Below are 18,946 nucleotides of genomic sequence, written 5' to 3'. Positions count from 1 at the left end.
ATGCAGAGACACATAGCATTATAAATCATGATAATGCCGTGCGCTCCTGCAAGTCCAGAGCGGAGGATCACACTCACACAGGGAGCGCGATACCCGCAATGGACTCGCTCGTGTGAAACAGCCCTTACTTTCAATCTCCAGGTCAGTATTATTACGGCATTGTATAGTTTTTCTGGCGGTTTATTACTGAAAAAAAATAAAAATAACTTTAAAAACCTGACCCCTATAACTTTGTTGCAGTTATATTTACAGAGCTGTATGAGGGCTAATTTCTTTTTACTGTTTATTTTATTTATATTTGTAATTTTTTTAATAAAAATAAAAAATACTTTTCAACGGTTTCCATAGGGGAAGGAGGTCTGAAAAAATGAAAGGTGGAATCTGATTGGTTCTATTGGCAACTAAGCCAGTTCTACTTTGCAACAACTTGATAAATCTCCCCCTATGTTGTTATGGAGCAGACCTATCTGCGACAGCTTTGGATCATTCAGGAGTATAGAGGCTGCTGCGCACACTATCCGTCTCCCCTGATCCCCGCTAGGGGGAGCTGTTCAAAGTCCAGAAGAGTGTGGTCCCAGGTATTTTAGCTTCCAGATCTGAGGAGGTGAATGTGCGAGATCAACATTATCGATCGATTGCATACATTTGCTCCGGGTATCAGCTGTTTAAAACAGCCAGCACTCATTGTTGCGTACCGGCACGACGCTGGGCGGGAAGGGGATGCTCTATAATGGAATAAACTACTGCAGTAGCAATCATTCATCACTATACAGAGGGGATGATTGTTGCATGTCAATGTGGTTTACATGAGCAGGCACTGATAGGGAATGAATAGTTTTCCTGATCATTGACCTGTGCATCAGCCTTCACCATTGCCTTTGCATTTCTACACCCTCCGACATGGCCAGCACTCATAAAACAGTGGCGGTCAACCGGACACAATACAGTATTCCCTCATCAGTTCATTATGGCTGGGCAGAACACTCTACAAAATTGTGTGGTACTGTCTGTTCTGATCATCATCCTGAGTAAAGCCTCATTCACACGTCCATGTTCTCCACATACAGCACATGTCCCCATTTATTTTAATGTGTTTTAGCACGGATGAATGCTCTATTTTGTCTATGTTCACGGATCCATCACGCCCATTATAATCTATGGGTCAGTGAAAAACACAGATGCCATCCATATTTCATGGATCATTAAAAAAAAAAAAAAAAAAAGAGCTTTGAAAATTACTTTTAAGCTGTGCAGTGTCAGTGAAACACGGATGACACACAGACAGCAAAAAACAGACACACGGACCCAACACAGATACTTTACGGATGCATCATTGACCACCTTCTCTCGGATTTGAGCATAGACACAGACGTGTGAATGAGGCTTTAGGCGGTTGCACCCCATGTAGCTGCCTCCCAACAGGGCCTGCACAGGAGGACCACCATCAATGTCTTAGACTGTCTAATCCTTCACTACAGAGAGAGAAAAAGGGCAAGCCTGTCAGATCTCAGAAACCACAGGATATGACGAGGGTTTTGTCTTGTATTGCTTATCACTTTAGTACATCAGACTACATAAGTCTCTTGCAGCAACATCCAACACGCCATATTTAGGCCTCATGCACACGACCGTGGTGTTTTGTGGTCCGCAAGTAGCGGATCCACAAAACACAGATGGCGTCCGTGCGCTTTTCGCAATTTGCGGAACGGCACGGACAGCCTTTAATATAAATGCCTATTCTTGTCTGCAAAGCACGGACAAGAATAGGACAATGTTGTTTTTTTTTAGCGAGGTCACGGAACGGAGCAACGGATGTGGACAACACACTGAGTGCTGTCCGCATCTTCTGCGGCCCCATTGAAGTGAATGGGTCCGCACTCGAGCCACAAAAACTGCAGCTCAGATGCGGACGCGAACAACGGTCGTGTGCATGAGGCCTTACAGATATACTCTTAAATATGTTAGGGTACAGCTACACTGTTCGTGGCCAGGATCGCAGAGTAGCAGTGATCCCGTAGAAATTAATGGGATCTCCGTGCCAGTTGCAAGAAAGCCAACACTGCTGAATTTCTTGCAACTGGTGTTGCGATCCCATTCCTGTATAGTCATACCCTAAATGTTTGGCTGAGGACCCAAATTAGAAGAATCAAACCACTAGATTAACAAGACATACACACCTACCATTGTTCACAAGGCATTACACAGTTTAGAGGTATCAGAGCAGCCTAGTAAGCACCTTCATTCAGTAAATATGTACACTGCGTGCAGAATTATTAGGCAAATGAGTATTTTGACCACATCATCCTCTTTATGCATGTTGTCTTACTCCAAGCTGTATAGGCTCGAAAGCCTACTGCCAATTAAGCATATTAGGTGATGTGCATCTCTGTAATGAGAAGGGGTGTGGTCTAATGACATCAACACCCTATATTAGGTGTGCATAATTATTAGGCAACTTCCTTTCCTTTGGCAAAATGGGTCAAAAGAAGGACTTGACAGGCTTAGAAAAGTCAAAAATAGTGAGATATCTTGCAGAGGGATGCAGCACTCTTAAAATTGCAAAGCTTCTGAAGCGTGATCATCGAACAATCAAGCGTTTCATTCAAAATAGTCAACAGGGTCGCAAGAAGCGTGTGGAAAAACCAAGGCGCAAAATAACTGCCCATGAACTGAGAAAAGTCAAGCGTGCAGCTGCCAAGATGCCACTTGCCACCAGTTTGGCCATATTTCAGAGCTGCAACATCACTGGAGTGCCCAAAAGCACAAGGTGTGCAATACTCAGAGACATGGCCAAGGTAAGAAAGGCTGAAAGACGACCACCACTGAACAAGACACACAAGCTGAAACGTCAAGACTGGGCCAAGAAATATCTCAAGACTGATTTTTCTAAGGTTTTATGGACTGATGAAATGAGAGTGAGTCTTGATTGGCCAGATGGATGGGCCCGTGGCTGGATTGGTAAAGGGCAGAGAGCTCCAGTCCGACTCAGACGCCAGCAAGGTGGAGGTGGAGTACTGGTTTGGGCTGGTATCATCAAAGATGAGCTTGTGGGGCCTTTTCGGGTTGAGGATGGAGTCAAGCTCAACTCCCAGTCCTACTGCCAGTTTCTGGAAGACACCTTCTTCAAGCAGTGGTACAGGAAGAAGTCTGCATCCTTCAAGAAAAACATGATTTTCATGCAGGACAATGCTCCATCACACGCGTCCAAGTACTCCACAGCGTGGCTGGCAAGAAAGGGTATAAAAGAAGAAAATCTAATGACATGGCCTCCTTGTTCACCTGATCTGAACCCCATTGAGAACCCGTGGTCCATCATCAAATGTGAGATTTACAAGGAGGGAAAACAGTACACCTCTCTGAACAGTGTCTGGGAGGCTGTGGTTGCTGCTGCACGCAATGTTGATGGTGAACAGATCAAAACACTGACAGAATCCATGGATGGCAGGCTTTTGAGTGTCCTTGCAAAGAAAGGTGGCTATATTGGTCACTGATTTGTTTTTGTTTTGTTTTTGAATGTCAGAAATGTATATTTGTGAATGTTGAGATGTTATATTGGTTTCACTGGTAAAAATAAATAATTGAAATGGGTATATATTTGTTTTTTGTTAAGTTGCCTAATAATTATGCACAGTAATAGTCACCTGCACACACAGATATCCCCCTAAAATAGCTAAAACTAAAAACAAACTAAAAACTACTTCCAAAAATATTCAGCTTTTATATTAATGAGTTTTTTGGGTTCATTGAGAACATGGTTGTTGTTCAATAATAAAATTAATCCTCAAAAATACAACTTGCCTAATAATTCTGCACCCCCTGTATAACAGCATATTGCAGTACAAGACATAATGCAAGAGGTTTTGTTAACCAATCAAAACAGACGTCAGATTATTCTCAACAATGCTTATGGACATAGACATATTACAGGTCCGGAAACCGGAGATGTCCAGAGTGTGACAGGGCACCTACAAAGATCTCACCTGGATAACTGAAATGGCATTAGACAGAAAAAAAACTAAACTGGGACTGGCAAACATTAATGTGTACGGCGAAACCACAGCAAACACAGAAACCACATCTGCTGGAAGTTTGTTCCAAGCTTCAACCAATCTTTTAGTAAAATAACATTTCCTGATGTTGCTCCTGATCTTACCGCCCTGCCCTCCCATCTTGTGTTTAGCATCTTATTGAGAACACTTCCCTCCTGAACCTTAAACATTTGGAGAAGTTGTCTCACTTCAGTAAGTGGCATTTATCATGTAGAGAAAGGTAATACAAGCCAGTTACTAATTTATTGTTATTGTCCATATTGCTTCCTCTGCTGGCTAGATTCATTTTTCCATCACATTATACACTGTTCGTTTCCATGGTTACAGACTACCCTGCAATCCATCAGTGGTGGTCATGCTTGCACAATATATAAAAAAAAAAAAAAACACACACACACACAAGTCTATGTGAGCTCCTATAGTCCCGGCCACCAGAGTGGTAGAGTGGCCAGGAGCTCCGTACAGTATTAAGACTACTTTCACACTCGCGTTTGGTGCTGATCCGTCATGGATCTGCACAAACGCATCCGTTCAGATAATACAACTGTATACATCTGTTCAGAACAGATCCGTTTGTATTATCTTTAACATAGCCAAGACGTATCCGTCTTGAACAACATTGAAAGTCAATGGGGGACGGATAAATTTTCTATTGTGTCATATTGTGTCAGTGAAAACGGATCCGTCCCCATTGACTTACATTTTGGCTCAGTTTTGTCAGACGGACACCAAAACGTCCGCCTCCAAAGCGGAATGGAACGGAGCCAAACTGATGCATTCTGATCAGATCCTTGTGCATTCAGAATGCATTAAGGGCAAAACTGATCCATTTTGGACCTAAACGGATCTCACAAACAGAAAGCCAAAACGCCAGTGTGAAAGTAGCCTTAGAATGTATTGGCTCCTGCTCCATACACCATTTTATGCGCATTGACTTTGGATGTTTCATCCGAACTCGATTCGCTTACCCCTAGACATACGTATTCAGGCCCTATGCAATGACACTGGACATTTAGCTCTGATTGGCCTCACATTTCTGTTGATTATCTTTGAGATGTTTCTACACCCTAATTGGAGTGACTGTGGTAAATTCAGTCAAATTGATTTGGAAAGCACCCCTGTGAGGTCTCACAGCTGACTTATCATAGCAAAAACCAGATCATGAGGAGAAAATAATTGCCTGCTCTCAGAGACTGGATTGTGTGGAGGCGCAGAACTGGAGAACAGTATAAAAAAAAATATTCTGGTGCATTGAAAGTTACCAAGAGCACTGTAACCTACATAATTATTACATGGAAGAAGAGGTGGAAAGGGCCTTGGTAGGAGAAGAGTGGTCACTACGGCTGAGCTAAAAAGATCCCGTGTGCAGGTGGGAGAAACTTTCCGAAAGTCAACTATCCCTGCAGCATTCCACCAACCTGGGTTTTATGGTAGAGTGGCCAGAAAGAAGCCTCTTCTCAGTAAAAAGACACTTGAAAGTTTGCCGAAAAAGAAAAACACTTAAAAGACTGTCAGACTGTGAGAAACCATGTTCTCTGGTGTGATCAAACCAAGATTGAACTTTTTGGCCTCAATTCTAAGGCCCCTTGCACACAAGCGACTTTGCCACGCGGGTGCAATGCGTGACGTGAACGCATAGCACTCGCACTGAATCGTGACCCATTCATTTCAATAGGTCTGTGTACATGAGCGTTTATTATTTTTTTCTCACGCATCAGTTCTACGTTGCGTGAAAAACGCAGCATGTTTTATATTCAGCGTTTTTGACGCAGCCCTGGCCTCATAGAAGTGAATGGAGCTTTAATGAAAAACGCACTGCATTCGGAAGCAAGTGCGGATGCAATGCGTTTTTCACTGATGGTTGCTAAGAGATGTTGTTTGTAAACCTTCAGTTTATCACGCGCGTGAAAAACGCATTTCACCCACGCGGAAGAAACTGAATGCAATCGCAGACAAAACTTGCTTGCAAAATGGTGCAAGTTTCACTGAACGCACCGGGACCTAATCCATCACGCTCGTGTGAAAGGGGCCGAAATGTCATGTTTGGAGGAAGCCAAGAATTGCCCATTACCATCCCTATAGTGAAGCAGGGTGGTAGCTGCACCATGCTACGGGTGTTTTTCTGCGGCTGGAACAGAGAGAATGGTCCAAGTTGAGGAAAAATGAACGGAGAAGTACAGAGATATTCTTAATGAAAACCTGGTCCAGTGTGCTCTGGACCTCAGACTGGGCCAAAGGTTTACCTGCCAACAAGACAATGATATTTCACTGCCTGTATCTGGACGGTAAAAGAAAACAAAAAATGTTTATTAACTTAGAAGATAAAACTTGGGCTATACCCTATGACAAGTACCACATCCGTGAGCCAACAAGACAATGACCCTAAGCACACCGGAGTGGTTTAGGAAGTGTTTGGTGTAGAACCAGGATTAGAATGGTCACTTACAGCATGAAAACAAAGGTAACATAGCGAGACCACAACGGAATTTCAGCCACGGAAATTCAGCAGTGGGTCTCTCTGAAATATGGCACCATAAATGAACGGCTGAAATGGGCTTGTTTTAGTGGCAACATTACTAAAGGAACTACAGTGGGTCTTCAGAAATCGATATGCTGCAGACTGAAAACCCACAGTACAAGTCAGTTTATGCTGAGGGTTTTTCCACGACCTGTGGTTGAGATTTTTGAAAATCTCATCCACTTCACTGATGCTACAACATGCCAACAAAATCGCAGCAGCAAATCTGCCAGATTTACGCCACATGGGAACTTTCTAAAATCCACATCTTAAAATCAAACCAAATTAGCTTGTTGGACTGGAAGATTTTGTTTTGTTAGGTTTCCTATGTCCCTTGTCAAAACGAATAGCATATCCTACAGCACTATAGTACCCAGTTTAAAGGCAAATAAAAAAGGGAGCTGGTGAACACCAATATAAAAAGACAGTGTGAACAGAGCTTTATTCAGACTTTGACCTCTTTCAGACGGGCGTCCCGGATTTGCTCCGGATGCATTGGGGGAAACCCACTAGTTGACTGCGATTGCGTTGTTCAGTTTCTTTTCGCGCGGGTGCAATGCGTTTTGCACACACGTGATAAAAAACTGAATGTGGTACTAAGAATGAACTTCTTCACTGAAATTCGGGTTTGGGTTAGGTGTTCTGTAGATTTATTTTCCCTTATAACATGGTTATAAAGGAAAATAATGGCATTCTTAAAGGGATTCTGTCATGACATTTCAGGCCTATAACCTAAACATATGGCCTGGTCCGTCCAAATAGCATGAATCCGAAACGGTACTTATTAAATGTGCCTGTGGCTCTATTAGCACATAAAACAGGTTTTTATAACCTGTCATTCACCTACCTAAGGTGCCCAAGGGGACGTCGCTTCATACAGTGTGCCCGGCTGCAGCCATCTCAGTCTGGTGCCCAGCGCCGCCTTCCCAGTTGAAATCGCCGCCTTCCTCACCTCAGCCCCGCCTCCGCAATCGTTCGGTCCCTCAGGTTATGCCTAGTGCGCACGCGCGGGATCTGGCAGAGGGACCGGACGATTGCGGAGGCGGGGGTGAGGAAGGCGGCGATTTCTAGTGGGAAGGCGGCGCTGGGCACCAGACGGAGATGGCTGCAGCCGGGCACCCAGTATGAAGTGACGTCCCCTTGGGCACCTTAGGTAGGTGAATGACAGGTTATAAAAACCTGTTTTATGTGCTAATAGAGCCACAGGCACATTTAATAAGTACCGTTACGGATTCATGCTATTTGGACGGACCTGGCCATATGTTTAGGTTATAGGCCTAAAATGTCATGACAGAATCCCTTTAATACAAAATGCTTAGTAAAATGTGGCTTGAGGGGTTAAAAAATAAAAAAACATAACTCACCTCGTCTACTTGTTCGCTCAGCCAGGATAGTCTTTCTTCTTCGAGGACCTGCCAAAGGACCTTTAATGACGTACCGTGTTGAGTGCGGTAACGCCAGTGCAGGTCCTGCTGAATGAAAATAAAGTGCATTGACTAATCAATTTACTAACATCATCTCCTAGCAACCATGCGTGAAAATCACATTGCATCCGCACTTGCTTGCGGATGCTTGCGATTTTCACACAGCCCCATTAATTTCTATGGGGCCTGTGTTGCATGAAAAACGCAGAATATAGAACACGCTGTGATTTTCATGCAACGCACAAGTGATGCGTGAAAATCACCGCTCATCTGCACAGCCCCATTGAAGTGAATAGGTCCAGATTCAGTGCGGGTGCAATGCGTTCACCTCACGCATTGCACCTACGCGGAATTCTCACCCGTGTGAAAGGGGCCTTAGTGTACTTTCACACTAGCGTTATTCTTTTCCGGTATTGAAATCTGGTAAAGGGTCTCAATACCAGAAAAAAAAAAAACATCAGTTTTGTCCTAATGTATTCTGAATGGAAAGCAATCCGTTCAGTATGCATCAGGATGTCTACCATTCCGTCCCTTGTACGATATTTAACCAGACAAAATCCGGGAACAATACCGCACTTGCCAGATCCGCCATTAATTTCCATAGAGATGTATTAATGTCGGATCCAGTACCAAGTGTTCCGGAAATAGCATCGCCGGTTCTGGTTTTCCGGTCTGCGCATGCGCCGGGATATAGGAGGAGCGGGTTTCTCTTTTGATCTTTGAAAAACGGAACTGCCTGATGGATTCTAACAACGCTAGTGTGAAAGTACCCTTAAAGGGGATGTCTCACTTCAGCAAGTGACATTTATCATGTACACAAAAAGGTAATACAAGGCACTTACTAATGTATGGCGATTGTCTATATTACTTCCTTTGCATTATACACTGCTCGTATCCAGGGGTTATGACTACCACTGCAGAACAGATACCAGGATGGGAGCGTGCCTGTGTGCGTTCCCAAGATCCCAGCCACCAGAGGGGGCATCTCATCTCTTTTTGCTATAGTGTACAAGCATGACCACCACTGCTGGATTGAGGTGGTCGTAACCCTCGGATGTCATTTGATGGAAAAAAATTAATCAAGCCAGCAAAGGAAGCAATATGGACAATCACAATGCATTAGAAAGTGCCTTGTAGTAACTTTCTCTACATGATAAATGCCATTTGCTGAAGTGAGACAAACCCTTTAAATAAAGGTCTCTGATGCTGAAATTCTGTGACTATAAATTAAGAAGCTTCACACCAACAAAAACAAAGAATATCAGGAAGTGAGGCGTGTAAACACCAATCCTAGGGATATTACATAAGGGCGGCAAAGCACTGTGCAATGTCCTCCAGACGAGAAGGGGTTAAAGCAGAGCAGGAAGACAATATACACAGGAGTATATACACTCCCTCATCACCGCCCCCTTGCCTCTACAGCAATCCTGCTAAGCTTCAATTCCAGGTTGAAGCAGCTAGTTCTAGGGTTAAGCCAGCTGTTCCCCGACCAAAAGGGCTAGTTCTAGGTAAATTACACAGAAATCAATTCCCTTCCGGCCCTTTAAATCCGCTAATAGCACACAAGGCCATCGCGCGTCAGAGCTACAGCAATAAAGGCATTATTTGCAGAAAACTCTCCTTAAACACATGTGTGTGCTGCAGACATACATACTGCATGGGGTGCAGAGAACCCGAGGTGATTAGATTACAACAGCAGCCCGAGGCCGCCATTTTTAGCCTCTCCAAAAAGGACAAAAGAGGGACATACCAACAACAAATGATCACTGTCACCCCGTAAGTAAAACCGCTCCTCGTTTCTTACCCAGGTCTCTTGTACTGACAAGACCAGTGGGTGGAAAGGATCCTCCAGTCAGTATTATTTGAGGGAAAACCAAGTTATCCCAGGAAACAACCCGACGGACGTTCCCAATGCACATATGGGAAGGACAACATATTCCGCATGACAGAGGAGGGGCACACGCACATCATACTATGTACATATGCCCTCAGCCCGTGTGCGGACGGCATCTCCTAGCAGGGAAGCATGGTGCCCCCGTCCTTTGTGTGCTGGTGTTGTGTCTGAGCTGGCCTGTCCTGCAAAGGGTCGCTTGTTCCTCCCCCATCCATGTCTGAAGCCTGTGAGCAGAAAGCCCTGGGAAGACCTACAGCTTTGCAGAGGGTGTGAGAGGATATACACACACACCAGCCATCCCCAGGATTTATTATTTTATTTTTTCCCCCTTTAGCACACGCACGCCACCGAATCGGTCTGCCATATTCACGCCAGGATCACTCAATTCTGCAGATAGGTTCAAGGACTTCCTCCGCTCAACTATAAGCGCAACCTAAAAGATAGATCAGATACAGAGAAGCAGACGGCCATAGATAGACGCTGTATACACCGCACAGTACCAGAAGGGTGTCCAATACATCTGCTAAAAGATAGATCAGATACAGAGAAGCAGGCAGCCATAGATAGACGCTGTATACACCAACTGCTAAAAGATAGATCAGATATAGAGAAGCAGACGCGGTATACACCGCACAGTACCTATACATCTGCATTCATTACCAGGTTCTGCCACATTAACAATTGATGAAGCTGCATTACTATTACCACAAACCTAGTGGAATACAGCAATGTGCAGGTTAAAGCAAGAGGCCTGAAAAGGGGGCAAGAAGGGTTAATGGTGAGCATCCTTCAGTCAGAAAGAAAACCCAGAGGAAAGCAATGCACTGAGGCTGCCCACCCCCCTGCCATCTCTGCCAGAGCCAGCTATGTGGACCAGAAGCCCCGCCATATTAATCCAGCCTGACCCTTTCCTAGCAGGCTGGGAGATTTTTCACACCCACCTCAGTATTTACACACACACACACACAGGGCTGGAGCCCTGCAATTAGCATGCTGCAAACACAGACATGTGGAAGAAAACGTCAAAAAGCCGCACAATAACTTACCTCCAACGTGCCAAAGCCAGGAAACAGGACACCGAAAACGGAAAACGTAAATGCACCCCCTCCCTAAAGGGTGATCTTAATGGCCGCTAACGTGAGACCTAAATCCTATTACTACAAGCGATCCCTCCCAGCAGCTTGAAGGGTGACAGGAAAAGCGACGTCAGAAGCAGCCCCGGGGACCGTTAGGAAGATGTACGGAACTGACTGAAAGCTATGGAAAGCACGGTGAGCTGCCCTGACTGAAAAAATCTAGAAATGACCGCCGGAGAAAAGAGGTATAAAGGTGTTTGCAGTGCCTAAGCTGACTGCAGCTCCAATGTGTACAAACCCCGCTCCTCCCGTGTCTCAGCCTACGCTGGCTCTATGTCACTGCCTCTCTCTGGAAAATGGCGTCGGATGCTCGCACGGGGTTTCCTAACCCTGCTGCCACGGACTCAATACAAGACTGTTGCGGGTGTGGAAGGGCCCCAGCAGCGTCCGTGCCCACAAGCAAAATGGCGACGCGTGCACCAAAGCGCACACCATTTTACTTGTGGGCACCAGCTTGCCCTTGCATAGCGGCACGCCCTCTTCACATTAGGAATGCATAGGGAAAGTGAACGTCCGTGCCCTGTTATGTAATGGCGAACCCGTGCATTTCGTGTGGGTGGGTGAGGGGTGAAGAAAAAAAAAAAAAAGTCCCTGCAACGAAGGTGGAGTTATGGACTGAAAGGAAGGTGTAGACATGTTGAGAGAGAGAGATTCGGGCGTAAATACCACGGCCAGCATGTCTAAGGTTCTTCAGCTGCGGGGATACTGAGCGACACCCGCCATGTTGTCGTGTACAGTGAAGTATGCAGTTTATGCAAGCGTTACTCGTGTGAATAAATGTTCACAGCCTGTCGTTTTACGTCAGTTTATGTTTGTGGTGACAGACAGCAATGGCTCGTATAGAGCTAACGGACGGCGCGCTCGTTTTAGTTTTGTTCTTCGTGGGTGAGCTCCGCAGAAGGTGGGTGTGAGAGACAACAGGAATGTCTCTGGAAATGGGTGGGTATACGGCTATACAAGGTCTCAAGCTAGTCCTATGCTTGCTCTAATTGGGGAAGATGGAGGCGGTTCCTACACAAGCTCTGCTCTTATCACCATGGTGTTCTTGGCTGAGGGAGAGACGCCGTCGGGGTCTCCATGCAGCTGGAGCAGGGGCTGCTTTCCCACAGTGCGCAGCCGCGAAGCTCTTGATAAAAGCTGGCTGACTACTGCACTGCCTCTATGGAGAGAGACGGACGGACGAATAAAGTCGTGCTGCTCGGCGTGTGCTTCTAGTATGTCTTCTACTCCGGTCTACCGCTTACGGAGTGACAAAGAAACGGCTTGTGAACGGACATTGGTCGTGCCAAGTATTGTATGCGTTGAGTGGTTATTAAACTGTGTTCTTGTAGACCCGTGCCTTTCCGTATATTCATGTGTTTATTTATATTTTTTTTCCGGTTTTTTTTCTCGTTGTCCTTGTAGCTGTATAATGGCGCCGTGTAAGTATTCTGTCACTTTACTGTTGTTTGTCGGTGGGCGGGGCTGATAGAAAACCTCCAATGGGCGCTTGAGAGGCGCTCGAAGGCCTCGACGCGATTGGTTGTCTGTGACATCATGCTGCAGCAGGTGGGAGGGGATAGAGCTGCCGGGAGAAGCGGGTGCAGAGGGAGAGTTCGGCGCCATTATGTAACAACGCAGCAACGAGCCTGAGGGTAGTCCTCCGCTGCGTTCTAAGCGTCGGCCTATACTGACACGTCTTTTCTTTCCAACAGAAAGTAATATTCGCGCTCCCGAGGTCTCCTCTTCTGTCAACCGCCTGTTCTTGGATTGCAAATTTTGTGAGTGCGTCACACCAATATGGCGGCTTGGGAAATATGCTTTTGGCTGCACGTCTGGTGTTGGTCACGTGGTCTGGTTGCCTGGTAATCGAACTTGGCCGCGAGTCAAGTGGTTAGTGACGGATGTGGGGGAGGGAAGGAGGAATAAGGTTTCTGCCGGGGGTGATTCAGTCTGGACAACAGTTCACCATTTTACTGCATACTTGTGCACATCGTGTAAATGTGTTCAGAAACTGCATGTCTATGGCACACTGTGGGACTGACTAATGTCACCTTTCCTTTTTAAAGTGACATTAACCTGGTGCGGTTGGACGGGTTTATTTTTAATCACTGTAGTGGAATTCGTAACCGAAGTCTTCTCACTGATGGGTTTGTATTTATGTGGTAAAATGTCTCAGAATTGGGTCTCGTGCACACGACCGTTCTTTTTCTGCACATCTGAGCCACTTTTTTTTTGCGTGTTGGATGCAGGCCCCAAAAAGATGTGGCGAGCACTCCATGTGCTTTCCACATCCGCCTGTCCGTTGTGCATCACTCACAAAAAATAGAACAAGGCTTATTGTCCGTATTAGGCTACTTTCACACTAGCGGCAGGACGGATCCGATCCCTGTCAGATCCGTCCTTCCGCCGCTCCGTCCCCATTGACTATAATTGGGGGGGGGGGCGCTCCGACACGGCGAAAGGCCGCAGGACTAAAAGTACTGCATGTCTGACTTTTTAGTCCAGCAGCCTCTCACCGCGAACTGCCGTGCTGTGATGGATCCGACGGAGTGAACAGCCTGGCAGATTCGTCCTGCCGCTAGTGTGACAGTACCCTTATGGACTAGGATTGTTATTGAGGGCAGGACGTTTAGTTCCATAAATCAGGTGCGCACATAGCCAGTATCTATGTTCTACAGACCTCACAAATGGCTTTGGCTGTGTCCATGAACCCTTACTTTTCTTTTTAATACATATTCTATTTAATGTACACAAACTGCCATGTTCACATCTCTGGCAAGATGATCCAGCACAAATGCCTGCTGTTAGCCGGACCAAAAACCCTTACATACAACTGTTTTTGTCCTGCCGAAACCCGGCATTTATGCCGGAAAGAGTTAGGATTCCATTATAGTCAATAGGGATTTGGTGGTCTGTAGAATCTGCCAATGCCAAATCCCATGACCTCCGGTGGGCTGTTCTTTGCCAGAACAGCCTGCTGGAAAAAATCCCCAGAGATGTCAACTTAAAAAAATAATTTTATATGAAGGAAACGGGGGAATACCATAGATCAGCGTAAGGGTCCATTCACACATCCGTATGTGTGTTGTGGATCCGCAAAACACGGGCACCGGCAATGTGCGTTCCGCGGGCCACACATAGCCAGCACTATAATAGAAAATACCTAATCTTGTCCGCAGTTGCAGAGAAGAATAGGACATGTTCTATTTTTTTTTTTTTTTCGGGAACGGAAGTGCGGATCCCCTTTTCTGGATCCGGACAGCACATAGTGTGGCCCAATAGAAATCAATGGGTCCAAAATTCAGTTCTGCAAAATGCTGAACAGAATTGCGGACGTGTGAATGGAGCCTAAAACGCATAAGTTCTTCCCTAATGTGTAAAGGGCTATTTTCAGAAGTCCCAAAGCAATGAATGAACAGCAAGCATGTTTAACGTGCTTTCCCTTGCTTCTGGGGGCCCCCCCGATCTGTAGATGGGCGAGGGTCTTACCTCTGGGACCTGCTCTTATCTGACGTTGATGGCATATCCTAGCAGTATGCAATCAACGTCCAAGATGAGAATAGCGCTTTTAAAGCGGTGGCCCAAATTATTTCAAGTTTTTGGAAAGCCCCTGAGCTTATTCACATTTTTGCTTGTATTCACACAGAGGTGTTTTTTCAACTGTTTGTGCAACGTACTGACAGAACATGGATGGCATCTGCTTTCTGTCATCAGTTTTCCCTTACTTTTGGGGATCATTCAGACGAACGTGTGAACTCTGTGCTGTGGACCCATTGACTTGAATGGGTATGATCTGCAAGATAGGCCATGTCTTATCTTTTGCCATATCTTTTTTTCAGTGCAGAAGCAAGGACCCGGAAGCCCACGGAAGCGCTTCTGAGTGTTTCCATGGGTTTCCGATCCGTGCCTCCGTATTGCAAAAGATAGGACAAGCCCTTTCATTTGCCAGATCGTGGAGTCGTTCTAGTCAATGGGTTTACACGGCCGTCTGAGTCCTTGGTAGGGGATATTTTGGAAATCTCCTTTTCAGCAGTGCATGTGGTATACAGATGAAACACAGAGGGCTAAAAATGGACACTTCATTGAAATGTCCACAGACAAAACACTGACTGTTTTCATGGACGTATAAGGCCTAAATGTGTTAAAATAACAAAAGATGGGACACTCTGCTTAATCCCCTGATTTTTCTCAAGTTCTACTGCTACAGACTGTTTACACGACTGCAGCAGTGATGTGTAACCTTTGCAGCCACTTACTGTCCTTTGCAGTCTTGCCATATACCATTGAGGCGGTCACTTGCCATGTGCAAGCATGTCACTGCTGTGGTCTATAAACAGACGGAAGTGGCATGAACACTTGGTAATGTTTTTTTGGAAGACCTTTAGGGGCTTTGGGGAACTTTTGAAATAAGTCTGGCAACCAGTTTGAAGTCTTCTCCAGTTCAATGTAGCTGACTTTCAGCGTGAAATGCACAGGTAATGTCATTGCTAAGGTAAACCTACAACACCCAGAGTGTATGCTAGGGTTGCTGCACAAAACTTTTGGGTGTTGTATGTGCTTTGCAACTGTACTGCTCGGTGTGATTCCTGCATTTCTGAGTCTAACGGTCAGATCAGGTGAGAGTACAGTTATGGTGACCATATTGCCACCGATCTATCTAAGATGGCAGACTGTTGGTCAAACTCTCTCCACATGCCTGCCTGGCTTGGACATGTTCATTTAACTGGTGAAGGGAAATGGAAAGCCCCACAGTTTAGTCTTTAAAATCCACAACTTGCCTTATCTGTTAAAACAAAAAAAAATTTTATTGAACATCGCCCCGCCTGAATTTCTCGCACTCAGTATGCAGATCCTGAGCATCGGTACAGGATGACGCTAGGGTTTCTCAATGGGCGTCTCCTTCTCCCTGGCTGTGACGCGATCCAATCACAGTCAGGGAGGAAAAACATCCCTGGCTGTGACGCTCTCCGCTGTGATTGGATCGCGACACAGCCAGGGAGAAGGAGGTGCCCATTGAGAAACCCTAGCGCAGTGGTGGCGAACCTATGGCACGGGTGCCAGAGGCGGCACTCGGAGCCCTCTCTGTGGGCACCCGCACCCTGGAAAATGTCTATGGTGCGTCAATATGCCTTAGACTTTTCCTGTTCAACAGCGCAGGGAGCACTATTAACGGCACAGACAGTGCATTGAATGTAGGCAGGCTATTATAGCTAAATGATAAAGTACATAGAAGATATACTACATTGGTATTCAGGTTAAATTGTCGTGTTGGCACTTTGCGATAAATAAGTGGGTTTTGGGTTGCGGTTTGGGCACTCTGTCTCTAAAAGGTTTGCCATCACTGCCCTAACGTCTCCTCCCTGTACCAATGCTCAGGATTTGCACACGGAGCGTGAAAACTTCTAGTACAGTGATTGCTAACCTCCGGCACTCCAGCTATGGTGAAACTGACTCCTGGCATGCTCCATTCATTTCGGTGGAGTTCTGAGAACAGCCAAGCAAGTGTGCCTCTTGGGAGTCGTAGTTTTACCACAGCTGGAGTGCCGTAGGTTAGCCATCACAGCTCTAGCAGGAATAATAAAGGAACAGCACAACTCTGGAAATATGATCCAGAACTGTCAATTTATGTGGAATACAGTCTCATGACTGGAGATGTTGAGGGATAGTTGGTCTGTATTCCTAAATTCTAAGTATGCAACAACTTGGAGAGCGAGGGACTTCAGAACGAGCTGTCAGACAGCCCTCCTGACATAGGAGTCTCAGAACCACATACTGCAGATGTGTACAGTAGGGATCGACCGATTATCGGTTTTACCGATATCTGCCAGTATTCAGGATTTTGAACGTTATCTGCATCTATTTTGCCGATATACCGATAACGTATGGGGAACAAGGATCGCACTGCTGACAGCGCTCTGTGTTCCCTCAGCAGCACAAGGGAGAAGGAAGCAGTGTCTCCCTCCCCCTGTGCTGCTGCTGCCACCAATGAGAGGGAGGACAAGAGGAGGGGAGGGGCTGTGGCCACTGTGCCACCAATGAAGATACCGCTCATTAATTCATATACAGGAGGCGGGAGCTGGCTGCAGAATCACATAGCCAGCTCTCTACCTCTATGACAAGTAGCTGCGATCTGCGGTAGTTAACCCCTCAGGTGCCGCAGATTGCAGCTAACGCTCATGGAGGTCGGGAGCCGGCTATGTGATTCTGCAGCCAGCTCCCGTCTCCTGTATATGAATGAGAGTTATCTTCATTGGTGGCGCAGTGCACCCCCACCACCCAAGCCCAGTATTAAAACATTGGTGGCACAGTGCACACCCCAACCCCAGTATTAAAGACATTGGTGGCGCAGTGCCCCCCCCCCCCCCCCCCCAGTATTAATCATTGGTGGCAGTGGCCACAGGGTCCCCTTTCCCCTCCTCCTCAGTGGCAGCTTCTGATCGGACCCCCAGAAGTGTAAGCCTGGGGCTCCAATCGGTTACCATGGCAGCCAGGACGCTATTGAAGCCCTGGCTGCCATGGTAAGCTCAATGCTGCTGTGTGAAGTCCTATTCACCCTGATAGAGATCGATCAGGGTGAATAGGACAAGGGTTCTAGTCCTTAGGGGATATTCATTTTCAGCAGATTTGCTTACAAAAATTTTTATATATATTATTTTTTTTTTTTTTCAAAAATGAAAATTCACAGAATATCTGTATAAATTATCGGCCTGAAAGTTCATAGATTATCGGTATCGGCCCTAAAAAAAAATCCATATTGGTCGATCCCTAGTGTACAGTACTGTGAAACATGGAAGCTGCAGGAGCCAAACATATTGTATTTTTATTTATTTTTTTGTGTATTGTGGGTCAGCCTTTTGTTAAATTGCACTTCAAAATTGAGATGCAGGCTCAGGTTGCTGTTGACAAACTAGGCTGACACACATTCCTGTATGATGTGGTTTTACCACATTTCTATTTCACTGGTTTAAAAATTCTATCCATTTAGGCTCTTTCACTTGGAAACTTCTAACTTTGTTTGAGCACTTTAAATTACTGGTAGAATCTGTAAATCTGCACTACTGACAAAGGTTAAAACAAGCATAAAAATTTTAATGTGCAGTAAAGATTTTATAAATCTTTTCTGTAGGTCTGTTGTACTTTGTGCACAGGGTGATGGCTTACCTTCCTCTTTCTACTGCAAATGACGGTCATAAAAGCCTCTCCAATGGTCTTGGACACGGCCGTTCGTTAGAAGCTCAAGATTATCCATTTTACACCCCAAAATGTCATGGTTCACTAATTTTAGCATGTCTGAGTGGAGAATTTCACTTGCTTCGATGCTCCCCCTTGCCGTGCATTGCCCAAGGTCTGTTTTTGTTTACATCTTCACTGTTTTAGGAGGCTTCTGCCTAGCAGTGGTGCCAGTTATGTGACGGCATCATGGCTACGCAGAAGTCTCTGCCTAGCATACTTATGTGAAGCCTGGTACACTGGCCGTGCAAGGGGAAGCATCGGAGAAAGAAATGTTGAACCCGGACAGCCCCTTTAATTGTGAGCAGAGACATAACATTGATGTAAGGTTTTTTTAAATGTTTTTCTTTCTTGAATATTGTTTTCACAAAGGAACCTCACAAATAGTGGTGCAACTGCGCACGTTGAGTACATCTGCTTCAGCCATGCTAAAGGATGTGAAAGCATGATCCTGTCAGTCAAGTGAGGTAGTGGCCAGCATGGATAGCTGAGGGGCTAGGACCTGCACCTTGGTGCACTGAAGCCCTCTTTTGCATAAAGAATGTGTTGGGTGTTTTGTTTTGTTTTTTGTTTTTTTTCCCCCTCCCATCTCTATTTGGACACAACTCATTTTCACAACAGTTATTTTAATCAGCAGAATCAACCCCCCAAGGCAGTATGTTTTGGTTTAATAGAGCTGGTCCTGCCTTTTTAAGATTAGGATATCGAAAGAT

The 18,946-nt window shown here is 45.6% G+C and overlaps 1 protein-coding gene across 5 annotated transcripts in view; it reads right to left on the bottom strand.

Annotated features, from left to right (window-relative positions):
* The window catches only part of KMT2E (lysine methyltransferase 2E (inactive)), a 123,580-nt gene extending 110,235 nt beyond the window's left edge, over positions 1–13,345 (bottom strand). For all 5 annotated transcript variants that reach the window (XM_040412573.1, XM_040412582.1, XM_040412597.1 and 2 more), the window contains exon 1: positions 10,932–13,345. The gene's annotated coding sequence lies outside the window, so the exon portion shown is untranslated. The remainder of the gene's footprint in view (positions 1–10,931) is intronic.
* Between the last annotated feature and the right edge of the window lie 5,601 nt (positions 13,346–18,946).

Source organism: Bufo bufo, chromosome 1 (genome assembly GCF_905171765.1).
Source record: "Bufo bufo chromosome 1, aBufBuf1.1, whole genome shotgun sequence".
NCBI classification, from domain to species: domain Eukaryota; kingdom Metazoa; phylum Chordata; class Amphibia; order Anura; family Bufonidae; genus Bufo; species Bufo bufo.
This window is presented reverse-complemented; position numbering and strand designations above follow the sequence as displayed.